The sequence below is a fragment of the Polyodon spathula genome, chromosome 4 (assembly GCF_017654505.1).
Source record: "Polyodon spathula isolate WHYD16114869_AA chromosome 4, ASM1765450v1, whole genome shotgun sequence".
Lineage (NCBI taxonomy): Eukaryota > Metazoa > Chordata > Actinopteri > Acipenseriformes > Polyodontidae > Polyodon > Polyodon spathula.
In genome coordinates this window covers 63,238,816-63,264,506 of record NC_054537.1, presented here as the reverse complement: position 1 = coordinate 63,264,506, position 25,691 = coordinate 63,238,816, and the positions used below count along the sequence as shown (strand labels likewise).

General features: G+C 38.3%; 1 protein-coding gene across 4 annotated transcripts in view; it reads left to right on the top strand.

The window, feature by feature from the left end:
- LOC121314718 (RNA-binding motif, single-stranded-interacting protein 3) overlaps positions 1 to 25,691 on the top strand; it is a 397,361-nt gene that overhangs the window by 23,615 nt on the left and 348,055 nt on the right. Inside the window, exon 1 of one of the 4 annotated variants that reach the window (XM_041248293.1) lies at positions 15,750 to 15,931. The exons of the other annotated variants lie outside the window; for them this stretch is intronic. The gene's annotated coding sequence lies outside the window, so the exon portion shown is untranslated. Of the gene's footprint in view, positions 1 to 15,749; positions 15,932 to 25,691 lie in introns of those variants that run through there. 4 annotated transcript variants of the gene reach the window in all.

The window sequence follows — 25,691 nt, the reverse complement described above, 5'->3', positions numbered from 1 at the left end:
AACAAATTGTGTATTGGGTAGGGATTTCTATTGTAATTTTAAAAGCTTAATAAATATATAATGAAATGTTACATACATGGTATACATGTATAATATAGCTAACAACTACAAACAAATGGCACTTCAAACGTATTTATTTATTGCCTATAACTGTACATGCTAGAATAAAGTCAAAAGTAGATGTCAACAAAGGGAGCTCCCGAGTAACGCATCCGGTAAAGGCACTCTGCCTGGAGTGCAGGATGCGCCCTATAACCTGGACGTCATCGGTTATTCCACTGACGACCGTGGATGGGAGCTCCCAGGGGGCGGCGCAGAAGTGGCAGAGCACCACCCTGGGGGTAGGGCTTAGGTCAGCCAGGGTGTCCTCAGCTCACCTCACACCAGCAACTCCTGTAGTCTGGCTGGGCTTCTGTGGGCTTGCTTGTAAGCTGCCCAGAGCTGCCGACACTGTAGCTCTGAGGTGGCAGCATGGTGGGTCTGCAGTGTGAAAAGAAGCGGTCGGCTGACGGCACACGCTTTGGAGGACAGCGTGTGTTTGTCTTCGCGGGGGTGGTAGAGTTGAGCTGAGCCTAAAAATAATTGGCTATTCTAAATTGGGAGAAGACGATAAAAAAAAAAAAAAACAATTGGTGACTAATACATTTAAAAAAAAAAGAGTAGATGTAATCATAAGAAAATAAATACGGTATTTTATTTTTTTTAACCAACAAAAGATTGCAAAATGCACATTAAAAGTGTTGTATATAGTAATTTGTGGCAAAACTATCCTGTCCGAATGAGAATAAATGACTAGTGGGGTTTAATTTTTATTTATTAATTAATATTTTTAATTTGTGCCGTCCTATTTTTACCCACACGCCAGATAATCGTAAATCAGCATTTTATAAGTGTTCTAAATAAGTGTACATTCTACATGACAAAATGCACAATTTTAAATGAAATTTACAAATTATACACAACGTAGATATTCCCATTATTTTTTATTTCCATTTGGCTGCTGCTCGCTTATGGGAGATCTGTGTCTCTATACGCTGGTAGTTTCCATACATTTTGATTAATGAGCTCCCCTTATCTAGTCGCTGAGACAGGAAGTGATGTAGGTGACCTGCGACAATCTTTTTAACGAGAAATGCGTTCATTAACGACCTCATGAACTCATTAACGGATTGATTTAATTAACACATTTAGTTTGAAAATCACTTGGCACTAAACCTCTTGTTACTATACCACAAGTTCAATACAATAACACTGGTTTTTGAAAATTCTGTCCATCAAGTCTTCCGTTCGTTGTAACTGCAATGCTGTAATAATGCAGGTGTCTTTGAGACTGGAAAAAGTAGGCCAATCAGACAAAAAAATGCTACACAACATTTTTGAAATTGCTCGTTGAATTTGCCAAAATGCAAGTGGAAGTTTGCATTGGTCATTTTGTAATTTGCTTTTCTTTTTTAGATGCTTAAACATATTATTTCCCTAAACAGTACATTGTTATACAAAACATTAACCCAAAATGTGCTATTGTATGAGGATGTTGCATTGATCTTCACATTTGTTCATAAAGTTAAATTATTAAATTCATATATTGGAAATGTTTTAAAATGAGTGTCAGATTTTGAAAAAAAAATACTATATCAAGTACTAAATCAGGACTGCTTTTTTATTAAAAAATATTGATCTTTAGATTAAAACTGCGATTTACAGCTTTATAAATATCAGAAGGAGCAGACTTTCCTACTTGAGAATTGATCCCTATGGACCTCTTTCCTACTTGGTAATTGATCCCTATGAACCTTATGAGTGCACCTACGGTAAGTGCCATATGATTAACACAGTTCTATCAGTTTATAATCCAGGGCTGGCAATGGAACACGAAACAAGTTATGTGATTGGTCGAGCAAGGTTCCAGCTGTCCATATAGTGAATGGATACGGACAGTTGGAACCTTGTCACATATTTTAAATCAATGCGCTGCCTCATAGATTTTAAAGTACCGTTAGCCATCTTGTTTACAATTACAGATGTACAGTAACTATAAAACTAAGTGACCAATTCAGCAAAAAAATCCCCAAAATAGTAAGTAGACATGCCAAGTTGGATGAAGAACAACTGAATGAACTGGAAGACAGCAAAACAGAAAAAAATACCACTGTGTCACTTCAAATAATGTCTTGTGAGCAGTACATGCTATAGAGAAACACAAAAAGACACTTCTGCACATTACCCACCCCTCTCCGACACAGGCCTTGAAATATTACTCCTGTTCTGCTGGAACAACAGCAACTCACAGAAAAAAAAAATGAATTCAGTACTGTCTCTACTTCACCTCCTGGTGCATCTTTTCAAAGGCAATCTAAAACATATCACAAATAAACATTTACTTACTTTTGCATGTTTCAATTTAATCAATTAACTCAGCTTAACTTGGTGTGTATTTCAAAGTTATAAATGGGACTACTTTTGTGGTCCTTTTATTGGCATAAGGATGTTTAATACAAAACAAAAAAAATGTGCCCTAAAAATTACTTCTGCTTTTTTTTTTTTTAAATCCACTTTGACCTGGATTATAAATGCAATAAGGCCCTTCAGGGTGTCCGATACATCAACTTTACAAACTTCTCATGAGTTGAAGGCACTCAACTTCGTCTCATGCAGCACAATGCCCTAAGGTGTCTGTATATTTATTGTATACGGACACCCTGGCAGGACTAATGGCATACTTATAATGTGCATTTACCCAAGTTAATAATCTTTTTTACCATTCTGCAACATAGTTCTTTGCTACTGCACGTATATGCTTTACCATGCATGTACCGTGCATCACTACACTGCTTTTACCATGGTACAGTATATATCGCAATAAACCTTTATACAGGACATGGCACCAAGTCATCTTTTACTAATCCAACAAACCAAATAAACTGCTGGGTTTATTATAGCTCTAAAGGACTGAGATAGGCTGAAAGAACTGAATCTATTTAGCATTAAGCAAAAAAGAATGGGGGGGGGAATGATTGAAGTCTTAACCATTGTAAAGGGAGCTGACATAGCTAACCCTAACCAGTACTTTAAGCACAGTACATAAACCAGGATCAGAAGACACAGTTGGAAAGTAAGTGGAGGTAGAGCAGAGGGAAGAAGACACTTCTTCATACACCCACTGGTGAGGGTCAGGAATGGATTACCTATTCATGTTGAAACAGAATAACTTGGATCCTTTAAGACCCAACTTGACAGTTTTGAGATCAATTATCTACTAGTAACTGGACAAGCTTATGGCCTCCTCCAGTTTGTAAATATTCTTATATTCTTATGTTATACCAGTGAGGGTCATATTCATAACACTTACTGTCTCCTTTATCGTGCCAGTAATAGTGTTTAACATGGCAGCATTTCATCGGGTGATGCATGAACACCATTTACCGTCAAAAAACATCATATATCGCAATGTACCCTTAGAGACCAATTTTCTCATTGGCATATTATTCATATTATTCATCTGATTCATAAATCTGTATAGTGACATTAGTTGACCCTTACCAGCATCATAATGAACACGTGCCTCAGACAAGGTGGAGAATGAGATGCGTCTTAATGGTATCATTTCCAAGCATAATTTCTGCATTTAGGAACATGTATTTAAGCCAATAGTAATAATAATAAAAATGTCTCTGTTTCATTATCCAGTAATTACGTAATTTAAGTATGTTGTTATTTGTAACGCATACATTAAATTGCTAAACAGGATAGGCTAATGGTTGGAAAACACATTTGTAGCGTATTCGTTGCACGAATATACCAGGCTTTGCTGTGCTTCTGTGGACTGTACATCAAGAGGAGGGACATATCTTGAAACATAATCCTCCCAGAAGAGTGAGAAGACACTGCAGATTTGAGCTGTGATTTGCTCTTTATTTCTCTAATGATGTGATTTGTAGCAGGTATTGATTTAACAGGAGCACAATTATTCACCTTTTTGGAGAACTAACATATACGGAAGAGTCGAACTGCTAGAAACAATGCATATTAACTCAGTAAAAAAAATCCCATTTAAATGCAACAAGATTTCAGGTTGTAACACATCAAACTGAAAATGTCCAAGGGGGGTGAATACTTACTATAGGCACTGTAGAGAATGGTGTTCACATGGTGTTCTGCACCCACTATCAAATTTGTACTTTGCCATCGTTAACCCATTCAAATTATATTGAAATGCATTCAGATGAAGAAATGAGCATGGAGTTGGGCGGGATCTGGATACTAAGCGGGTGCAAACATTATAATGGGATGTAAGGATTTTGCACATGCAATTGCTGAGCCTCCATTAACTTTACAGCTCTTCTTGCATGGTGAAAAAGATCGTAGAAGCGAGTAATTAAGAGCTTTATAAAACCATACACCTGCAGAGACCTGTCATTGGCTTCAGGGTGGCTGTTGTGGTACACCCACCCAACTTTTTGCTCTGTGACCTCAGCCTTAAGGACTCTCAGCTCCTTCTCAGAAAACTTATTTTCTGTGCGCCAAGAGGACTTTGCTGCCCTTCCTCTGACATATTTTTTTTTTTGGTTTGTATTTTCATGCTCCACAAATGCACACATACAGCGCCTACTGCTCTCTTTACTCCTAACTCCGTCACCTCTGGGCTGTAAGTGCGGCCGGTAAATAGACCCATGTGCTCACTGAGACCCTCATCATAATTGCAAATCATTATTTGTGCATGTTGATTAATTTGCATTGCTCTTAATATGGAGCAGTGCTAAATAATTGCCTGGCCTCAATGCAATTTGAATTTGCATCTGCAATTATTTGCACTCTACCTAAACTTACATCTACCCCAAAATGTGTTTAACCCTTTGCACTCCGTTTATTCAATGCCTGTCAAGCACGTAAGGCCCAATTTATTTTCACACACACTGTTTATTTTACATCCACTGTTTAGAAGTAATTTTATTCATCATAAGACAGGCACTGCATATCAACAGGACACACCTGCATCTCCAGCCACGCCCCACCCCTTATTCACTGTATTTATCACATACCTCTTCATAGTCATGCATACCGATATATTATCTCCTGATCACTCGTATCACCAAACTCCTCAATAATGCTATCCAAGTCATTATTTTATTACTATAACAACTCAAAAAGCTTGGCAAATGTCTGTAATATTCTTTGAGTGCTGGATGCGGAAGCAGCTATCTTGTTTGTTTATGTCCGTGTTATGTCTGTGGTGCAGGCACTATGTGTACTGCTCAGATCCACCCCCCTTTTTTTTCTCCTCCTATCGGTCTCACTCGGCCATTGGAAGGTTTTCTCTGCTTTTTCCAGAGAAAAAACGACGAGAGACCTGTGCTTGATGTCTTTTTTGATGATGTTCGGACCAGAAAGGGAAAATTGTAAAGGGTTAATTTAGGGGTAAAGGGGACTGCAAAGGGTTAATTTTACAAATAAAGTTTGTGTTAGATATGGCAGGGCTGTGAAGTTATAATTCCTTCCCTGCCTAATTGAAATTCATGTGCAGCATGTGGCCAGGTGTTAATTGATAATTGATTATCATTTAACCCTGGCCACGCCTTTAAAAAAAAAGAGCTTGAAAGCTAGTCCTTGGTTCTTTTGCAAGCCTGGTTGATTCGGCTGAAAGCTCCCCACTGTGTGTCTTAACCAGGGGGAGAGGAACAAGTACGCAATCAGCGTGTGTGGAACTGAGGTCTTTAGTACTACCTTCAAGCATAGGGATTAGTGTGTAACAAGAAGATGGACCTGCCTTTTAGCAGCACTGAGCCATTGTTTGGCAAACTATAATATTTAGCTGTGTTTTGCCCACTGTGTTTGTTTTTCCTTTTTATATTTATTTTCATGTACATTTTTATATGTGTCCTTCAACACTAAGACTACCATTGTTGGTACCCTAGTGGCGGCAACCACCAACTGCCTGTAAACTCAGCAATAAACCAAGAACCTCGGAGCAACCCTGGACCCCTGCCTCTCCTACTTTCAGAACATCTCCACTCTAGCATGCACCTGCCATCTCTTCCTGAGCAACATACAAGAATCCGACCCTTCCAACTACTCCACGCAACTCCTTGTCCAGACCCTGGTACTCTCCTGCCTAGACTACTGCAACTCTCTCCTGGCCGGACTCCTTATGACCGCCACCCGTCTGATCCAGCCCATCCAGAACTCCACCAACTACACCATTTCCTGGTGTTCTCTCTACCTTGATTCTGCAACGCTACTCCACTGCTCCTCTCACTCCACTGGCTCCCGATCACTGCTCGCATCCAGTTCAAGACTCTTGTACTCGCTTACCAATGCCTTGAACAGACTGCACCCAGCTACCTCCAGATGATCATCTCTCTCTACACCCCCACCCGACCTCTCTGCTCCGCCTGCACTAGACTGGCTGTACCTCCTTTATGCTCCCCTGCCTCCAGAGCGCGCTCCTTCTCCACCCTCGCCCCGCAGTGGTAGAACGACCTTCCTACGGATGTCAGGACTGCCCAGTCCCTGACCACCTTAAGGGAGTCTCCTCAAGACACACCTCTTCAGACAACACCTGTAAAACCCAACTCTTCCCTTCTGGACTATACAGCACTCTGCCTTTTAATGCACAGATAATTGCACTTATCTGCTCCCTATTTTACTGTATTTAGTCCTGCACTTAACCCAATCTGTAGTATCTTCTATTTCACTTGCACTCGTATCTAACCCTGATATAACTATGAACGCTGTTATCTGCTCTTGAACTACCCAGATATCAAATCGTAATGTGTTTTATATTAGCTCTTACTAAGACTGAAATCATTATATTTTGTAGCTTGCTCTTAACTGTACTGTAATTCTGGGGTAAGGGTGTCTGCTAAGAAATAATAATAATAATAAATAATAATAATAATAATAATAATAATAATAATAATAATAATAATAATAATAAAAATAAAACCTGGACCCCTGAGCGGAGTTTTCAACCTCAACCTCTATGCCACTCTCATCTATCAGCAGATACCCACACAGTAACAGAACACCCCTGTTACAAACCTGTTTTTATTAATCTAAAAAGAAAAGCCTTTCTGTTCAATGGTTCACAATTCCATACCTCTTGAAAATAAAAAAAGGCTGTTAATTTTATCAAAACTGTTAAGAAAATCTGGAAAGAAAATTAGTCTTGCCTTTTTTGGAGATTGAAGTGTGTAAATACTTCAAACACAGCCATGGAGTAATTGTTTTCATGAGACTCTGATTTGCTGTTCAAACAGATGTTGCCTCAGCTCAAACAGTGCTATCAGACTGACATCCAGAATTTGATACAGCAAAATTGTTTGCAGTTGAACTCTGAGGAGACAAAGGTAATGCTTCTGGGTTCCCATTGTGAATTTTTTAATTTTTTTTTTAAATCCATTTTACCCTAAAAGCCACTTCAAAAAAGGCAAGACAAGATTTACATTTTCATTTAAAAATTTAATTTTTGAATCCAATTCACTTATGATTATCAGCTTATATAAGTACGCTTATCATATATTGAAATATTAAGTGTTTATAGACAAGTTTATACAGTTAAAAGCATAGATAATCATGAAAAACCTGGTTTCAAGCAGGCGTACTCAAACTTTTGACTGGTACTGTGTATATATATATATATATATATATATATATACACACACACACACACACACACACACACACACACACACACACACACACACACACACAGTAGTTATTTATTTTTTTCAGGGTGACACAGCAATGCCTTAATACTTGTTTTTCGGTGCACGTCGGTTCAGACGGTAATATAGCTGTCATTAAACACCAGACAGAGACGCATAAGAACACTGTTTCAACAGTAGTTTTCATTGTCATCCAAATGAACAGGTATTGTCATCCCATCTCTGGTGCGATGCTACACATATGGGACAGGCTTCGACCATTTGCTTCAAAACCTTTTTCTTTGATAGGTCCGACACTGACTCGAACCTTCTGATCCCTTTCTGCCGTTCCTACTAGAAAGCTTAGTTGGTTTGTTTAAACTATTTCTGTTGTTTTGAACCGTGTGTTTTGTTTAATCTGTTTGTTTTGGTTGAAACAAGTATTTTGTTTGTTTTGGTCTGCCAACAACAAGTTATATTACGGCGACCAAACCAGCGTAGGACCAGGACTTTGCATTCTGTCAGTGAAACCAAATACGTTCACGACGCGCAGCATCACGTTACTTTTCTCTAAAGTGTGGATATTAACCAGGATTAAGAGGACAAGAATAACCAACAGGACAACTGGGTGGGGTTATACTTTGTTTATTTGTAACCCAACACACTGCTCTGGAGTGCACCGGGTGAACATCCCTCGATCTCCAGGTGCAGGGGCCGCTGTTCTGGGCTGGTCCTCTGGGTAAACGGCGTCTGTCTACCTGTTTATGTGGGCTGAAGCCACACAGCTCTCCAGCAGAGGGAGCCATCTTTCTACATACCTGCGTCACCTCAGCTCTCCAGCAGAGGGAGCCATCCTTCTACTTACCTGTGTCATCCTAACTCTCCAGCAGAAGGAGCCAACCTTCTATGTACCTGTGTTGTCTCCGCTCAAGCAGCGGAAGAAGTTTGTCTACCTACGGCAGTCTTGTTAGCTGCCCACTCACAGGGCCAGTTCCAATTGACGGACAATTCTTGCATTTGTAAATATTGTAAATAAAAAGTACTCACCGTGTGTAATCACCCGAGTTGTCCGTTCCTGTTAGGGAAAACTACGCCGACTATTGTCGAGAGTCGGCATTTCTTTAAACAGCCCTGCTGCATTTCTTTCACTCTGTGTATGTATGTATGTATATATATATATATATATATATATATATATATATATATATATATATATATATATATATATATATATATATATATATATATATCAACCTTAAGGGCTAAACTATGGACAAGTCCGGCGAAAGTTGGACCGTCATAGATGGTTCCTTGCCGTACCAGGGCAGGACCCGGTGTCAATGTGATTTCACACTGCTTTTGATAAAGCAGGGTGCCCTGTTCACGTGTATACGTATATCAATGCCCGGGGCCTTTGTTACGGACTCTTCCATCCAAGCTTCTCTTGATTGAACCCTCGGCCCACTCTTCATCCCTGCTGCAATCTGGCTCAAGCCGTGTCTCAATCAACACAAACATGGCTAAACAAAATAAACAGAAATGTTCCTTAAAGAGGTGAAACCTTCACGCAGACGTGGCTGTTTGTTATTGCATCAGCTCACGAACGGCAGTCAAACATTTTGTCTTGCTCAACCTGGGTCCAAGCCTATAGACCCACTTCCTGAGGTGGGTCGCTTGGACCCGGGTTAACCCAAGTACATGGTTTCTCACTACACGGGATTGTGACCCGGTTAGCCAAGACCTGGGTAGTGTGAAAGGGACTTTTAATGTCAAGATTGCCCTGTCTGATTGCTCTGAGACTACTTTGATTGTGAAAAGAGCTATTTAAATGAAAGGTTATTGTTCAAATTGAGTTTCTAATTTGTTAGTGGTACAGTATTTCAGTTGTATGCAGCAGTGCTGTTTAAAGATATGATACCAAAGTAGTTCATGCAAGCTGCCTGAGTACAATGCTGACACCGTTGGTATTGGTGATTTTAAAGGAGAGATATAGATACTAAGGTTTTTCATTTTCTCTCCACTTATTAGCAAACATCATTATCAATGCCCCCTTGTGTTTCTTTTGTTCTCTATTTATTTTTATTTTTTATAATTTATAAAAGAAAAATATATGGAAAGTTGCAGCTGCTTCCTGGTATATATTCAGTGCACTTGTTGTGGTTCAAACTTCCTTTATAAAAGTATAACAGTGTAATAAAGCCTGGTAAAACAGAGGGATAAGCATTGTAAAGCCCGGAGAAGCATGGTAAAGCAGAATTAAAAAAATATGGTAAACTACAGTAAACCAGGAAAACAGCTTTGGAAAACTACAAAATCACTGTTCCAATTGATCGTGATAAACTTTTATAATGGACACTCCAATAATCTAGCTGCAATATGACTTTATGACCTACATCAAAGATACAAGGATGCAGCGGTTTATCAAAAACATGGTATTTTAAGTACTGTGTTTGCATCTCCTGAATGAAGTTAAAAAAATTTGAAATCGACCAACTAGGGGTAGAAAGACTAATACTAATTTGACAGAGTCGAATAGTCAAGGTAAAAATAATTGACCAGTCACCACTTTAAACAAAATATCGAGAAAACATGCATTTGAGACTATAGGTAAAATACTGTTATGGTTTCAGTCGCCTGTCAAGTGTGAAACAAATTACCTTCCTATAGAAGAATAGAGTTCTTTCCCAGCTAGTTTCAAGTATTTATTGATTCAATCAGCTGCTCTTGCACTAAACAGCTTTTTCAAACAGTAACAGTGATTGTTCCTTCCACTCGTGTCTCAACACCTACTGTAATAAAATGAACCTGGACGTGTGGTCTCAAAAGTGAATGAAAATAAAAACTTTATCTAATTCAGTTCAATTCCTGGCGCAGACTAAAGGAACAAATCTCCTGCCGTCACAAGGGTATGTTGTAACATTTACAATTGAATGCTATAAGTCTTGAGCTATTGCTACAGCTGAAAGACATTTCTTGGGTTGTTTTCTTTTCAAACAAATATATTTTGGTTCTGGGTCAGGTTAGTGGAGAAAGGAAATATTACTATTGAAATCTTGCTGTGTAGTAACTCGATGGTCATTTCCTTAGTAAGGCTTGTAGGATGCGTGAGAAAGTATATCGTGCTTACTTAATGGCTTACCAATATATTATTTTAAACTTCACAGCCAACATCACAGCTCGCTCACTTCACTGCAATGCTTTTGAAACATAATTGTGGTTGCCTAGTAACCTTAAAGCATTACAGTCTTCAACAAAAATATGCAAGCTTAAAAGGCACTTCTATAAACTTTGAGATGTCTGGAGACGCGTCAGCAGGAAGATTTGTTTTAAGTTAATATATATCATATAACAGGACATTTTTACTGGTATTAAATTCAACGGATTTGCTACCTTGGGGGATTTTGATGTTTTTGAGTTGGCGTTTTTTCACTTAGCAAGTTCACAAAGAAAAATTCCACACAGTTCTTCATTTATACTATTAATTCCAAAAACATTCAAATAAATGTTTACTAAATTAAATATGTCTGCTAAAACAGTAACTCATGTACAGTAAATTGTTATAGCAACAAAAATGTCACTTCAGCAACTTGGAGAACAACAAAGAAGGCCTGCAAAATTCAGCTACAGTATTTATCATTCTTATATGGCCCTTAATTTTAAGGTACCAGTAAACTTTTACAATAAGCATTTGCTATCCCTCAGTTTTAAAACTTAGCTATGGTTCACAGTGGAATGATCACAGCACCATGTAGTAATTGTAGGACAGTATTGCCATGTGTGAAAACTTTAACAATAAATCCAAAACTGAAATGCTTTTATTTGCTTCTAAATAATTTCAAACTGGTTAATAGACGAGCAAGCACTGGCAAAATTAGCTCCGTTTTATATGGTGCAGAGACCATTTATTTTAAGCAACAACAACAATCAGCATTTTGTTACATACTTTCTAACAAGTCTGGCATAAACAATTTTGGCTGTTACTTAACACAAAAAATGCTTAACATGAAAAAAAAGACCAGTCCTACTACAGCAACAGACGCAGATTACAGTGCCTCTGAGTTTCTGATCGCATCATCAATTCCACATTTTTTAAATCCTTTGATGGAAATGTCCGGTTTACTTTTAATGTTTTCAAGCAAATTGGCTTCATCACTGATTCTCATCTCCACTTTGATATCTGACACATTATTTCTCTTGTTCAACGCTTCTTTATCCTGTTCTGCATACGTCTGCCAGAGGGCAGGATCGTTACGAGCAGGGCCGGCATTAGGCTGTACGGGGCCCTAGGCGGCAGCAAAGTCCTTTATCAATATGAGTATTGTAAACTCTTGTCAGCTTCGGTCTCATTTGACAGTATGGCCAAATCTGACCATCTTTTTTAGTCATCGTTGAGTGCAAATATGTCTTGATCAATTTCAGCCTGGAAAAGCTGCGCTCGCCAGAAGTATCCATCACTGGAATGGCCTATCGGCTAATCTGTTTTAGGGTGAACCAGCTTTTCAAAATGCAGAACCGGGACACCTGCCATTTCTTATGTTGGGGCATATTTACATATTTTTTAAAACCTTTTTTTTACTGTTTCCCCCGAAGAGCGGTGTGTATGTGTGTGTGTGTGTGTGTGTGTTGTGTGTGTGTGTGTGTGAATGATTAGTTGTAGTGATTGTGAGAGTAGAATAATTAGAAATGGAAACAGCATAAAATATTTGTGAGCTACTTTTTTCTTTAAGTCTGTATTTCAAACAGGTTTATTTGTTGCTTTTATTGTTGTGGACTGTTTGGCTGTCACTGTATTTGCTGTTCTGTCTCGATGGTGGCGCTCTGTGTTTTTCATTTTTAAAAAGGGAAACACAGGAAACAACAGAAATGCAGCACTGTGACTGAAACACTTTACAACATGTTGATGCAGAGTCGTTATCAGCATGAGATGAGATGTCGGTGTGGTTAGTTGTGCGTACCATGTGAAAGGATTCTGGGGGTGCGTCTGGATATATACATTCTTTTTAAAAATAGTTTTAACTGGCGAGTGAGCGAGTGTAAGGCATTGCATAATAATGTGACAGTGGTGGTGCTGTAATGTGGTATAACCAGGCATGCTATGGTTTAACTGTGGCTCTACACTGTAGGATTGCACTGTTTCTACGAATTCGGGACAAATGCCGTCCGGGAGGCATTAAGCCAGGGACCGGGACTTTATCTTTACATTTTGGGACTTGCCCACCCAATTAGGGACGGATAGTCAACCTAATCTGTTTTCATGCATGTACTGCAGCATTTTCATAGGACTTGCGAGGTGCTGACGTGATGAGCAGATACAATGCCAGGGCTGCAAATAATTTAGACCATGATTTAGGCAATTGATGCTGAACTGTTTTGAAAGTTTAGCACCAGAGAGCCTAAATATTTAACAAAATGTACACCATATCTAATCACACCCACATTTGTAATATTATTTTAATTGTTTCTTAGAAGAAAATTAATTTGTAAACAAACATGTACTTAAAGAGGGTATTTTAGATGTGGGTAGCTGTAGTTTAATTATTCTTATTATTATTATTATTATTATTATTATTATTCTTATTATTATTATTATTATTATTCCGTTCAGAATATTCAGAGTATTTTACTGGGAACCCATTCTTTTAGTTAATTGTTTTAATAAACAGTATTAGAAAATATATATATATATATATATATATTATATATATTATATATATATAATATATATATATATATATATATAGACTTGTGATTTTAACGATATAAATTGCTTCTTGGATTCTACCTAAGATGGCAAACCTGAGTAGTCCAAATGTTTAATATATTAACAAAATAATAGTTCATGAATTCAGCTACAGTTAATTTTATTAATAGATTAGATTTACATTAGCTGCAACAACTGATTTGGTTTTAACATAAATCCATGATTATATGCATCTAACCAAAGCATGAGTATTTTTTTTTTATCAACAAAATGTGTTTATAAACTAGCAAAGCTTAACTTTCATGGTAAAATGAAGCTTGCGAACATTATTTTACAATGCATTGTTACTTGTTAAGTCTACTGTTGCCCACATACCTTTTTGACTTGCTGAACAAAGATGTAATTGATAACTGTGTAAAAGTGCGCTGTGACATGTTTGCTATCACTTTCCCACACGACACAAACCTCCTCTCCTGTGTATGTGGATGAGTGTGGGTGGGTCATGTCAGTAGTCCACACCCATTGAGAATCATCATCTGTGGTTGCTAAGGAATAATAAATAAATAAATACATTTTAAAAAATAATCTATTACCATAGTGCCTAATTTGCACCCTAAATCTCACGGCACTTCGGTTGAGTGTGGGGCCCCTTAAAGGGTGGAGGACCTAGGCGGCTGCCTTGCACGCCTTGCCTGGCTACGAGCACTGTATGCAACCCTCTGATTGGTGGAAGCATTATTGGCAATCCAATCAAAACCGCCAATAAAGCCAAAATAAATTCTCTGCCAGTTATACAGTATAGGTTAAGATGTGTGCTGTAATAAAACATCCTGAACCTTCTAACTCCCCCCAGGATACAGTCTGTGCCCCACCAGTTTGAGAACCACTGCATTATAGGACTCATTAGTTATTTGTATTGTAACTATTTTTTAAAGACTGTTTTGATGGATTCAATAATATGAGATTTTACTGAAACCTTTCTAGACTGATGACAAAGAACCAACAACAGTTTAAAACAGTGTCATGCCTATTAGACCTGTTTCTTTTCTTGTCAGCTCTGTTCAAAAGCTATATGATATAATTTGAGCGGACTTTCAATTTCACCTGGGGTTGGCCAAGGATGTATGTGATGTTATATTGCCATGTTGTGCTCAGCCTTCTGCAATTATAGTGGCCTTCAAGCCTTGTTTTTTCTTATACTTTGATCAGCTGCTGCAATCGCCTGAATGTTGGGAGAATCTAGGAAGAAATTACAAGGCCTCAGCCTCTCAATGCTTAGACAATAACAATCTAAAAAAGTCAGGCAAGTCACAGAGCACTGCAATAATCCCAATTTAACTTCCTTTGGCTTTGTGTCAAGTACAAGATGGAGTGGGTTAACTGACAGGAGCACCTTTTAGAACAACAGCTCTGTAATTCCATTATAGTCTCCCTGTCCTTGGAACTAATATTTTTTATATTTGTGAATTCTGCCTGTGTGAAAGGTAATGGCATATTTTCCAAATATTTTTCACATTTATTTGACCCTTTCCGTGCCGGGAAAGGGCCAGATAGGTGAGGACGCTACCATTTAGACAAGGTCAGCTACCAGAGTAATATCTAATAATACATTTTTTTTATTAGAATTAAAAAACAGTAAACAGCTTTTCTAGTTGTTTAAAAAGATAAACGTAAATATGCACTGTGGTATTTTTCTTTAAATCCCAAAATAATGATTTGTTTTCTTCCGTCTAATGAACTCTATCTGCATTCATCACTCTCCACTCTCTACAGGTCTGACAGGCAGGGTGACTTTGAACGTCTCTCATTGTCTAATCTTGATATCGGCTGAGATCATTATCCTAAGCTGTTTCTCTCAAAGATGAACCCAGCCTTGCATCTTTTAAAGGTCATTCTGCTGTTGGATTTGAATGAATGCAAGACAGATTCCAAAGTGAGATCCAGTAAAATATATACTCACTTGGCATCACTGAATATGAAACAAAAAGTTATTTGATGCTAGATATCTTAACACTTGGAATCTTTATGTTTTTATGTCCTGATCTTTCCCAGCTAAATTAATCAGCCTATCAATGAAATTGTTGACAAATATTAATAAGCACAATGGAGTTATATTCATACGATGGCTAACTTTTTCATGGTACTGATTGCTGATTTATTTTACTACTGCTGGACGGCGAACAACCAACAGTTCCAAATTAGACTTAGACATGGGCTGAGTCATCATGGCTGGGAATCAAGCCCATGTCCCAGGATGCCTGTGTGAAACAATAAGCCATTTGACCGATTTGTAAAAGGGTTATGCAATTTTATTTTTTCTCACAGTGAAAGCAACCCCCTTGGGCTGCTGTGCGTGATTTCAGACCCAGATCAGCTCATAGCAGGGGGGTCTTTTATAACAGAGAGACGATTTACAAGCACACTACAGTACATCAGCTGAAGCACAACTTTTTTCCTACAAAAGTAATGGTTGTAGGGAACTTTATACATAGAAGTGGCCTCTGTCCGAATTTGGGCTGCTAAAGTATTTTGTGTTACAGTTTTCCCTGATCTCCTCAGAACCTCCCAGTCTATTTCAAGTTAAACAGTAAGTAGCAATGTATTTACTTTTTGTATGAGAATGTAATTTTAAAAAGTTAGCTACTGTGGTATTAAGATCTGTCCAAAAACACTATAGTTTACAGTAGATACAATTGGAAACTACATAGACAGGGAATGGCAATGCCAGACCTGAAGTACCAATGCTCACTGAACATTCGAATGATACTGCTTAGACAATTCTATTGTGTTGTCATTTACTTTTAAACTTATTTCATAGGAAAGCAAAAACAAATCAAATAAATGAGTAAATAAATAAATACATTAACTGTCTCACAAATGACGGAAAAGTACAGTTCGGCTTCAGAATCATCTCTGCACAAATATCAAGCAATGGTAATTTTTTTTACATCACAGCACTCAGTTTAAAAGCAGCATTTAATTATTTTTCCAGTTGAAGCAAATCTTCTCAGCTGATTTCCATGTCATGTATTTCTCGCAAGGTTACATGCAAAACACAAACACTGGAACAAAGAACACAAACATAATTAGTAAAACAGACCACTTTTCAGAATGTGTTACAGCATGGGGTCCCAAACTTCCTTGGCTCAGTGTCTCCAAGACATTAGATATCCTGAGGAATCCAAAAAAATAGAAACTGTGTTGCCTAGATCCTGAAATTCAGCATTGAAGACATGTAGCTGTTTAAACTTGAAACTATTGGGAATCTTCAAAAATGTCATCAAGGGAAAAGAGAAAAGTCTTACACAATATACATCCTGCTGTATAAACACTACAATTGACCTCTGTTTTGCATGCGTATATTTGACAATAGTTAAATGTAAGACATATATGGCTGGTTTAACAGACCCTGATTAGCACTAAACATGGGCTTCTTTAACATTGAGTAGCCCATCGGGGGGCTGTGAAACCAGTCGTTAATCTATTAACAGCCCTACTTACTCCTATTTTCTGTGTAATGTCATAAGGACTAAATCTCTCAATTCTTATTCAACAATCACCAAAACTCAATTAATCATTTTACAATATACAATAACTTAAAACAACAAAGTTTAGCTTAGACAGCAGCATATGATGATAACTAAAACGATAAGAATATATTTACACTGTTACAGAAGGTGACAATCTTGCCCCTATTGCGGGCGGAACTCACAAGTGCTTTTCCAGTGAGCAACCCGTGCAGTTCCAACGTATGTGGGAATAGCCTGGGAATCTCCTGTGGGGATTTGTCAGATTATATTTTGAGGCATTAGAAATATGTAAAACATTTCATTCGGCATATGTGGTTTAGATCAGCTTTTCAACATAGCCCCGCTGCAGCTAAAACAGAGTGCAAACAAATTAGAAAGAAGGCAGCAGGTGCCGTTGACCCTTACAGCTCAGACATAGATGTGAGTTTCTCCCTCATTTGTTTAGCCCTAGCTACTTGTTACTGGGGTACTGAGTGGTAACTGTAACTGAGTGAAATCCCTCCCTTACTAAGTTACAGCAGTGGACTTTTTATGTGCTGATAGTTTGTATATAGCAAATGTTAATCTGCAATGTACATATACATAATATTGACATGTAATACAAAATGCTTACCAGGGTGTTGGTTGAGTTCCAGGGTATGTGTGGCCTGAGAGATGGGCACCTAATAAAACAAAAGTAATAATAAAAATAATGTGATGCTTTGTTCTCAGTTAATGTGGAGGGGGATGCATTTGTTGAGTGGGTGCACACTATTGACTGGTAAAGCACATAGTGCCTATGTGGCCATGGACATGCAGAATACTACTAATTATGATAAAGTCAAGAAAGCATTGCTAATGAAATATGCCATAAACTCAGAAACCTACCGCCAGTGCTTTAGGGGCCTTGGCGTCTTGACTGAAGAAACACCACAAGAACTGTACGTGCGGCTCACAGATATGTTTTCCAAATTGGTAAAACTGGAGCAGTGTACCTGGAAGATGGGTAAAACTGGAGCAGTGTACCCTGGAAAGGTAAAACTGGAGCAGTGTACCCTGTGAGATGGGTAAAACTGGAGCAGTGTACCCTGTGAGATGGGTAAAACTGGAGCAGTGTACCCTGGATAGTTCAGCTGAAATGATGGTTCTTAAGCAATTCCTGCAATTGTTAAATACGGATGTCCAAGTCTGGATCAAAGAGCGCAGCCCAGTGACTGCTAAAGAGGCTGCCCTGTTGGTGGATGCTTTTGTTGCTGCTCGCTGAGGACCAGGAGGGTGCCAGTTTGCTGCTCTTCCTCACATAGCCAGAGGTAAGTCTGACGGGGCTGGGAAAGCTGATGGTCTGGGTAAAAGCTGTAGTGCAATCAGGTGTCTACTGAGTGTCAGTCATGTAAGCAGGTAGGGTATCTCCTGTGATCCGTTTTTAGATTCAGTCAGGTTACTAAAAGTGTCAGAACTAATCACACTTCAACAAATCGATCGGCACAGTCTGCAGCCTTTAGTTTACATGGCTTATGTCTAAGCTGTGAAAATGACTCACCAATCGTATGGCTGCTGATCAGTGCTTAGAATTGCTGAATAAAACTATAACTATGATTTGTTTAACATGGGCATTAAACAGTATTGAACAACATTGAAAGATATCTGTTCAATTTGTTATTTGTTGTTTTTAAAGTGTTACTCATCTGCCAAACAGTTTCAGTAAAGCCGTGTGGTACGGTATGTGGGGAGTGTGCAGGATGGTAAACTAAGTGGAAGTCTTACGGGAAAGGAGGCTTAATAGGTGCGGACCAACATGGATGAGAATGCTACAAGGCTACTCCATTGTGTTGCACCTTCAGGGACTGTTCAAAGTGTACAAAATGCACAAAGTCAATGTAAAGATGAGTTCAACAGAAATGGTATTGGAAGGATTTCATGACAAAAGTCGTAATTTGCAATAGGCTATTGGGTTCTAATTAATTAATTAATTAATTATTATGATTATGACGATGTAAAGAATAAGCGAAACAAAAGTGTGCATCATAAACCTGTAAGTGTATCGAGGGCTTCTGGTGGCAAGATAAATGAGAAGGCTTTTTATTGTAAACTTTGGTCTAGTTTATTTGTTATAATCAGTCGTTTACAATAGTTTGACAAAGCAGAACATATGGCCATTTCGCTCCCCTTGGTTTTTATAATGCTTTCATTTTGCCACTAAACTTTGTTTTGTTTTTGTGAAGACCGTTTGGTTACCGTAGTAAACTGAACTGTAATATTTGTGTCGCTTTAGATACCTGTCTACGCTTTCCAGTATACCGTGGAGGGTGTGCGGCTCAAATCCGTCTCAGTTTTGATGCCTCACTGACAGGATACATTTTGCCAGTAGGTTGTCGAGTTGCTGTTCTGGTATTTGATGCATTTCCTTGTTTTCACCATGTTCTTCTAGGTACATGTTTAGTAAATTTATATCATTCAACGTCTTTTTATCTTGTGGCAGCATTTTCCTTATTTTCAACGAACACGTCTGTCTTCAGTAATATTTTGAAATCTGGGCATCATTTTTATTAAACTACCCGTTTGTGTGCTGTGGTGAAGTCCGACTTTTTAGAGATTTCTGGAGTGATTTCTGGTGACTGGGTAAAAGCTGATGGATGTGCAAAATGGTACACTGTTATAGCAGGCGCAACAATGAAGGTACAGGTGCTTTCATGTGTATTCTTTCTTTATCTACCCAGGTGTGTCTGGAATCTTGTGATGTAGATCTCAGTCCACTAAGCAATGAGCTCACTATATTTACAAGTCATGTCCTATATTTGGTCCAGAGTGAGTACCTGTGACATTCAAACCACTGTGCTTCCCATTCATCCAGGTTTTGACAATGTCTGTTGGTCTTGTTTGGCACAGTGCTGTGTAAGCATGGGTTAAGGTTTTTTCTTTTTGTCATACAAAACAAGAACATAACACACTGATAGGGTTGTTTCTTTTTAATACATCACGGACATATTTGTTTTTTGCAGAAGGGGCTCTTTATTGAACGAGTTTCACTCTTCAGTCTGAGAACATGCAGAAATGTCCAGGTATTCATTTGGAAAGCAAATTAGTTTTTTTTCTTTGTTATTTGTGAAAAAAAACATCATTATTAAAACATCAGACTTTATTATGGGTATATTTTATGTAATAATAATGTCCTAGAGAACACAGTAAACCAGCAATCTTGTTTTAAACAAAGTAATATTCTTGATCAATTTACAAATATATTTGATTTACAAAATCTTAAAATAGATTAACTTTAAAAAGCATATCACCTAAATAGTTATGACAACAGATATTGCGCTGTTTTCATATTCTTTCCAATAGGGACCTCGGGGGCTTCATGCTCAACTTGGTTACAGCGAATCACAAAGACTCATGCAGTAAAAGATTACTAAGTCCCTTTCACACTTTCTGAAGTCAGACAAGACTGCGGGCGTTAGGAATGATTGACACCCAGTTTGCTTGCTTGCTTCTTGGATATCACTACCTGTCCCCGTCAGTCTGGCTGTGTTAGTGACAGACGACTATATTATTAATGTGAAATTTGATTAGTTCTTTTTTCGGGTGCTACCTTAGCCATACCACCAACCTGAATATTAAAAACAATTTTTGAGCCTGAAAACTTATTACCCAAGGCCTACACAGATAAATATTGGTGTGGTAAATAGCTAGGTGAGGCCCACCAAGGAGATCACCTCGGTGGGTCTCCACCAGTGTGGGGAAGCAATTTAAAATACAAACAGAATGCTTGGTTATGTAATCAGAAGTGTGTAGTACAATTCAAAGGAGTTTATGGTGAGATTGTGTAACACACTGGTGGGACCTCACTTAGAATACTGTGCAGTTCTGTTCACCACATTACCAAAATTACATTGTGGCCTAGGACAGTGTCCAACGCATAGCAACCAGACTAATCCCTGGGCTTAAAGGAAGGAGGTATGAGGTTGAGAGAACTGCCTTTATTCAGCCAGAACAAAGAGGAATTAAGGGACACTTGATTGAAATCTTAAAAGGGGTTGACAAAGTTAACCTTAACCAATATTGTAAGCGCAGCACAGAAACATTGTTAGAAATTGACTACAGACAGACCTAAAACAGTGGGAGGAAGGTCAGGGTATGGTATGTGTTACCAAGCCACATTGTTAATGTCGAATCATTAGGGTCCTCTAAGACCAGACTTAGAGATCTGAAATGAACCAGATCTTAAGAACAGATGAGCACTTATGGGCTAAATGGCCTTGTGACAGGGTGAAAGCCCTACCGGTGCACGTGGGGGGTGGTGGGGAGGGGAGTTGGGTTGGTAGGGAGGGGGTTAAATTCCTCCTTGTCAGAACTTGTGGGAATGTGACTGGAGCAGTAAATTGAATACAGGTACATAAAAAGGTTGCTGGTGTTAATGTTAGAATTTATGTTGGTGTTAGTGAAGGCAAAGGTGCATATTCACCTTTTGTTTGGGCCCTATTAAACGTGTGCAATAGCGCTTTAAATGTGTCAGCTTCTGTCTCTTCTGTCTACTTCCTGACATCCACCAGCCTGGGTGGTGACACTGTCCTTTCCACAGGCCTGCTTTCGTTTGTCAATGTTCTTATATTTTCATGTGCTTATGGTGCCAGTCAGTGTGGAGTGAACAAGTGTGATGTCTGAAGACAACTTTGACAACAGTGGCAGTGCTCCGCACTGTTCAACTAATAAAAACAATCTCAGTCTCTCTCACCATGGTCCTTTTCCAGATCATAGGTGGAACATAGCTTTGGCAGCCGAACACGACTAGAGTCCCCCTGTGAATGCAAAAGCCTGGCAATTGTAACTTTCAGAAAAACAGGTTTCAGCTGCAGCCGAACTATTTCCCTGGATAACAGCTGCACCGTTTGAAGCAGCGCTTTGATTTAGGAAGGCATACACAGGGAACATTGCAACAATTTCTCTGCTGCTAAATCATACACCAGCGAAGTGTAATTTGTATAATACAAACATTTAACTGTTGAATGTATTGTTTCTGACCATGCCAGTGAATGACAATGATACAGGTCTTGCATTGATTTGAATATGTTTTACACCAAGAACCTCTTGAAGATTTATTCTATAGCTCAATGTTCTTAGTTGTATATGTCTAGATAAGATGTGGACAATTTTGCCTGAACTTAAAAAAGAAACAAAACAACAACATAAAAAACAAATATATCTGATAGCAGGTTCTGTCCCGCCATTGTCCACGATCATTGAAGTGCAACAGAGCTTTTTTTTTTCTTTTCTTGTGAGCCTGGAGATTTTGTTAATCTTCCCCAGTGTGCCACCAGGAGGCAGGAGTTGATTAAACTCCTCTCTTGTTTCAGTTATGTAGGGATGGGGTTAAGCTGACTGTTGCCTCAGCTATTTTTGTAATGGGTCTGTCTCTGGCTTCAATAACAGATTTATGTCAGAAAAATAGCTGGCCCATTTTTGTTGCCGTTTCTTAACCCCTTCACCACCTACTGATTCTGTCTGTCTGGTAGTACCAAGCACCAACAGTACAATACCGTCAATTTGCAAAGCATCCTTTTTCTGTTCAGACACCAAGCATACTGTACATTTATAATGATATGCTACAGTTAATACGATGTTAAAGGGACCACTTTTGATCCTTGTACTTATTTATGGAAATCACAGTAGAATTTCTGTTGTTGCCTGAATATTGCCTTATTGATTTATTTGAACTGAAATGAATATATTCATTCATTTGTTATGATATCTAGCAAAATAGTCCACAAGGCTATAGATCTGTTACCAGATATCGTTGTGATACTAATATTAGCTCAGGGTACTGTGCTGTATATGTACAGTACATATGTGTATATACAGTTCACATTGTTTTAACTAATGACTAAAAAAATTAAATGCATTATGCTGGGTATTTGTTCCTTTTGTTTTGTAAGCCAACAGAGCAGTTATTCATACTGTGTATGGCTGTATCTCTGCAGGTTTGTGTACACGCGTTTAAGCTACTAGAGCAGAGAGAAGATGCTCTGATTTGTTGTAGAGCGGTGGAACTGTAACATTATGATTATTGTAGTCTGTAAGTATGCCTGGCTTCCTGTTCAGCGAAGGCCATGCTTATTCAGCTGTCTGGCATTATTCATGATCACAGTGTGGGACAGGACATTTCTGCACTGCACAGTTTTTATTGTAATGCTCCTAGATGTGAGAATCAGTCCGACAATTCTTTATAGAACGTTTTTAGTTTATTTTTTAGATTGTTTTTTTTTTTTAATTATTATTTATTGTTTAGGAACAGACAGTTACTAAATGGATGGCAAGCATGTTCATTAAATTACCCTTCCCATAATAAAAACATGTGGCTGGTGCTCTTTCTTTTTAGTAGTCAATATGTAGTCAGAGAGTTATACAGGTCACATGTCCAATCCTTGCCAGACAAAATATGAAAACTGAGTTCATGGTAGTGTACTTTTGTTAGTGCACTGCCTTTATGTGCCACCTACTACTCGGTATAGGCAGTATGTTTTTTTAAAAGTGTTACTGTACCTTTTAAATAATCAATTTGTCCCTTTATGTTTTCTATTTGACAACTCCATGCCATGCAGTTAGATGGTGTCCAATTTGACTACCGTGTTTTGAAACTTCTATTATACTTTTCTACCTTGATCCAAACTCTGGTTCTGGTGTTTGGTACCAGTGTCAAGAAAATCATTACTTTTAAAATAGCACAACCAAGTCTACTTAAAGGTCCAAACAGTTGCTGAACTAAATAATGCTGCACTTATGTTCATTCCCCCAAAGGTGATTTATTGACCGCTTTATTAGAATCACAAAATAGAATGGGAATGCAGTGGAATATTTACCCTCTGGATTTGCATAATAATATTCTTTTTTGTTTATTTTCCCATCTTTATTTTCTTATGGTATGTGTTCATCATCTATTACTATTTCTGTACTTACGGATATTTTGCATGTTTAACAAAGTCGCCTCCAGCATATTTTACCTAATTACACCCATTGTTATACCATCTTCAACGCAGAAATCCCATATTGCTCAGGCTTGCTTGGACTGTTCCAAAGGCAGATTATTCTGGTGACTTTGTTAAGCATGTAGAAACAGTAATACATGGTGATTCCTTAAAATGGACCCCAGTATCATTTTGGAGAGATTAACTGTGTCTTGACCTGCCAAACCTAGAAAAACATATCTGATATTTCTTACTGGTGACTTTTGCAACTGTTAAGAAATATCAAATACATGGACACTGGCGTTCCTACCCGGGTGAAACTACGTACCTGGGTCATTCTCGGGGCAACCCAGGTTAGCAGCGACCCACTTCAGGATGTTGGTCGCTGCACTTTGACCTAGGTCGAGCAAGACAAAATGCGTGATGGGCGTTGGTAAGCGGATCAAGTAACAAACATGCCTGCGTGAAGGTTTCAGTTCCGCAAGGGACATTTCTGTTTAGCTATATTTCTGTTGATTGAGACACACCATGAGCTAGATTGCAACAGAGATGAAAGAAACATTTGCTCTAATCAACATCTGGTCCGATGATTCAATCCAGAGAAGCTTGGATAGTTTCGTCCCTAACCAGCACACCATCTTGAAAGCCTGAACAGATGAAAGGGTGGTCATATGAATGTTGCCGCTTCCGCGGCATTGCGTATGCGGATTGTGTACTTGCTTCTGTCACCCAGATCTACCCTGCTTCTGCAAAAAGCAGTGTGAAATCAAGTAGCCAGTGTGAAATGGGCTTAACCCATTTATGCATGACTTTTTGGATTTTGATTATTTTGTGATTATTTTTTCCACTAGATGAGATAGATTTTGTGAAAAATAACTCTCCCTTTCCCAGAAATCTCATTGTAAAGCTCTGTCCCGTATATGGGACTATGCACTAGCTCCAAGCATGGTTTTCTTCATAGAAACATTCAATGAAACTCTATTTCTGATACATAGCAGTTAATTTAATTGTGCTTTAAAAAGTACTGTTACATTTCAGTGCAATGACAAATCAACAAACTGTTATAGTTAATGTTTTTTAGGTCAAGGAGTCCAAATTTGATGTATTTTTGATGGTCACGTGATGTGAAAATGGACCAGATACTTTGAAATGACATAACATCAATTAATTGCGTTGGAATTTGTATGGTGATAGTCTAGATTAATCTATATCTCCCTATTAGAGTTTGATGCAGTGATCACATAACCTAGAAGTAGGCAGGCAGTAGGTTGGAAGTGATCCTAAATTGGTGTAAAACTACTTGAAATAAGCAGCCGAGACACTCTGATGAGATAGTAATAACTTTATTGAAATCAATAATGTTGTGAAACAATGAACTACTTTGAGAGGATTAAAATCTCAAATGTCAAAAACATACCAAAAAAATTATTAGAGTAAGATAAAAACTACATTTTAAAAGTACTATAACATTTCTGGTATTGGTTAATTGTTCCTGAATTTCTGAACTATGTGGCTTCCATGATTCTATAGTCCAAATAGTTAAAATGGAAGTAACATTTAGGATTTATTTCATGCAAATGAACTTGGTTTTCAGTCCACACTGTGTGCATCTTCTTTGTGTGTCCCTCTCATCAACAAGATGGTTCTGGCCATCATATCTTACACTGTGGAACCTTACTTTTTGCAGACTTTGAGGTTTTCCCATACCTTCTCATGATGTAGGTGTCAATAATCACACGCCAAAACTCAAGTAGACAAAGTGGCCTTTCACTGTAGCCTGGTCCTAGCCTGTAGTCTCGAAATGTTCCTGTAGCAAGAATTTCTTTATCTTTTATCCCCCAGAGGAGTTTCACAGATGTAAAAAGAAAAATTACTGAACCTC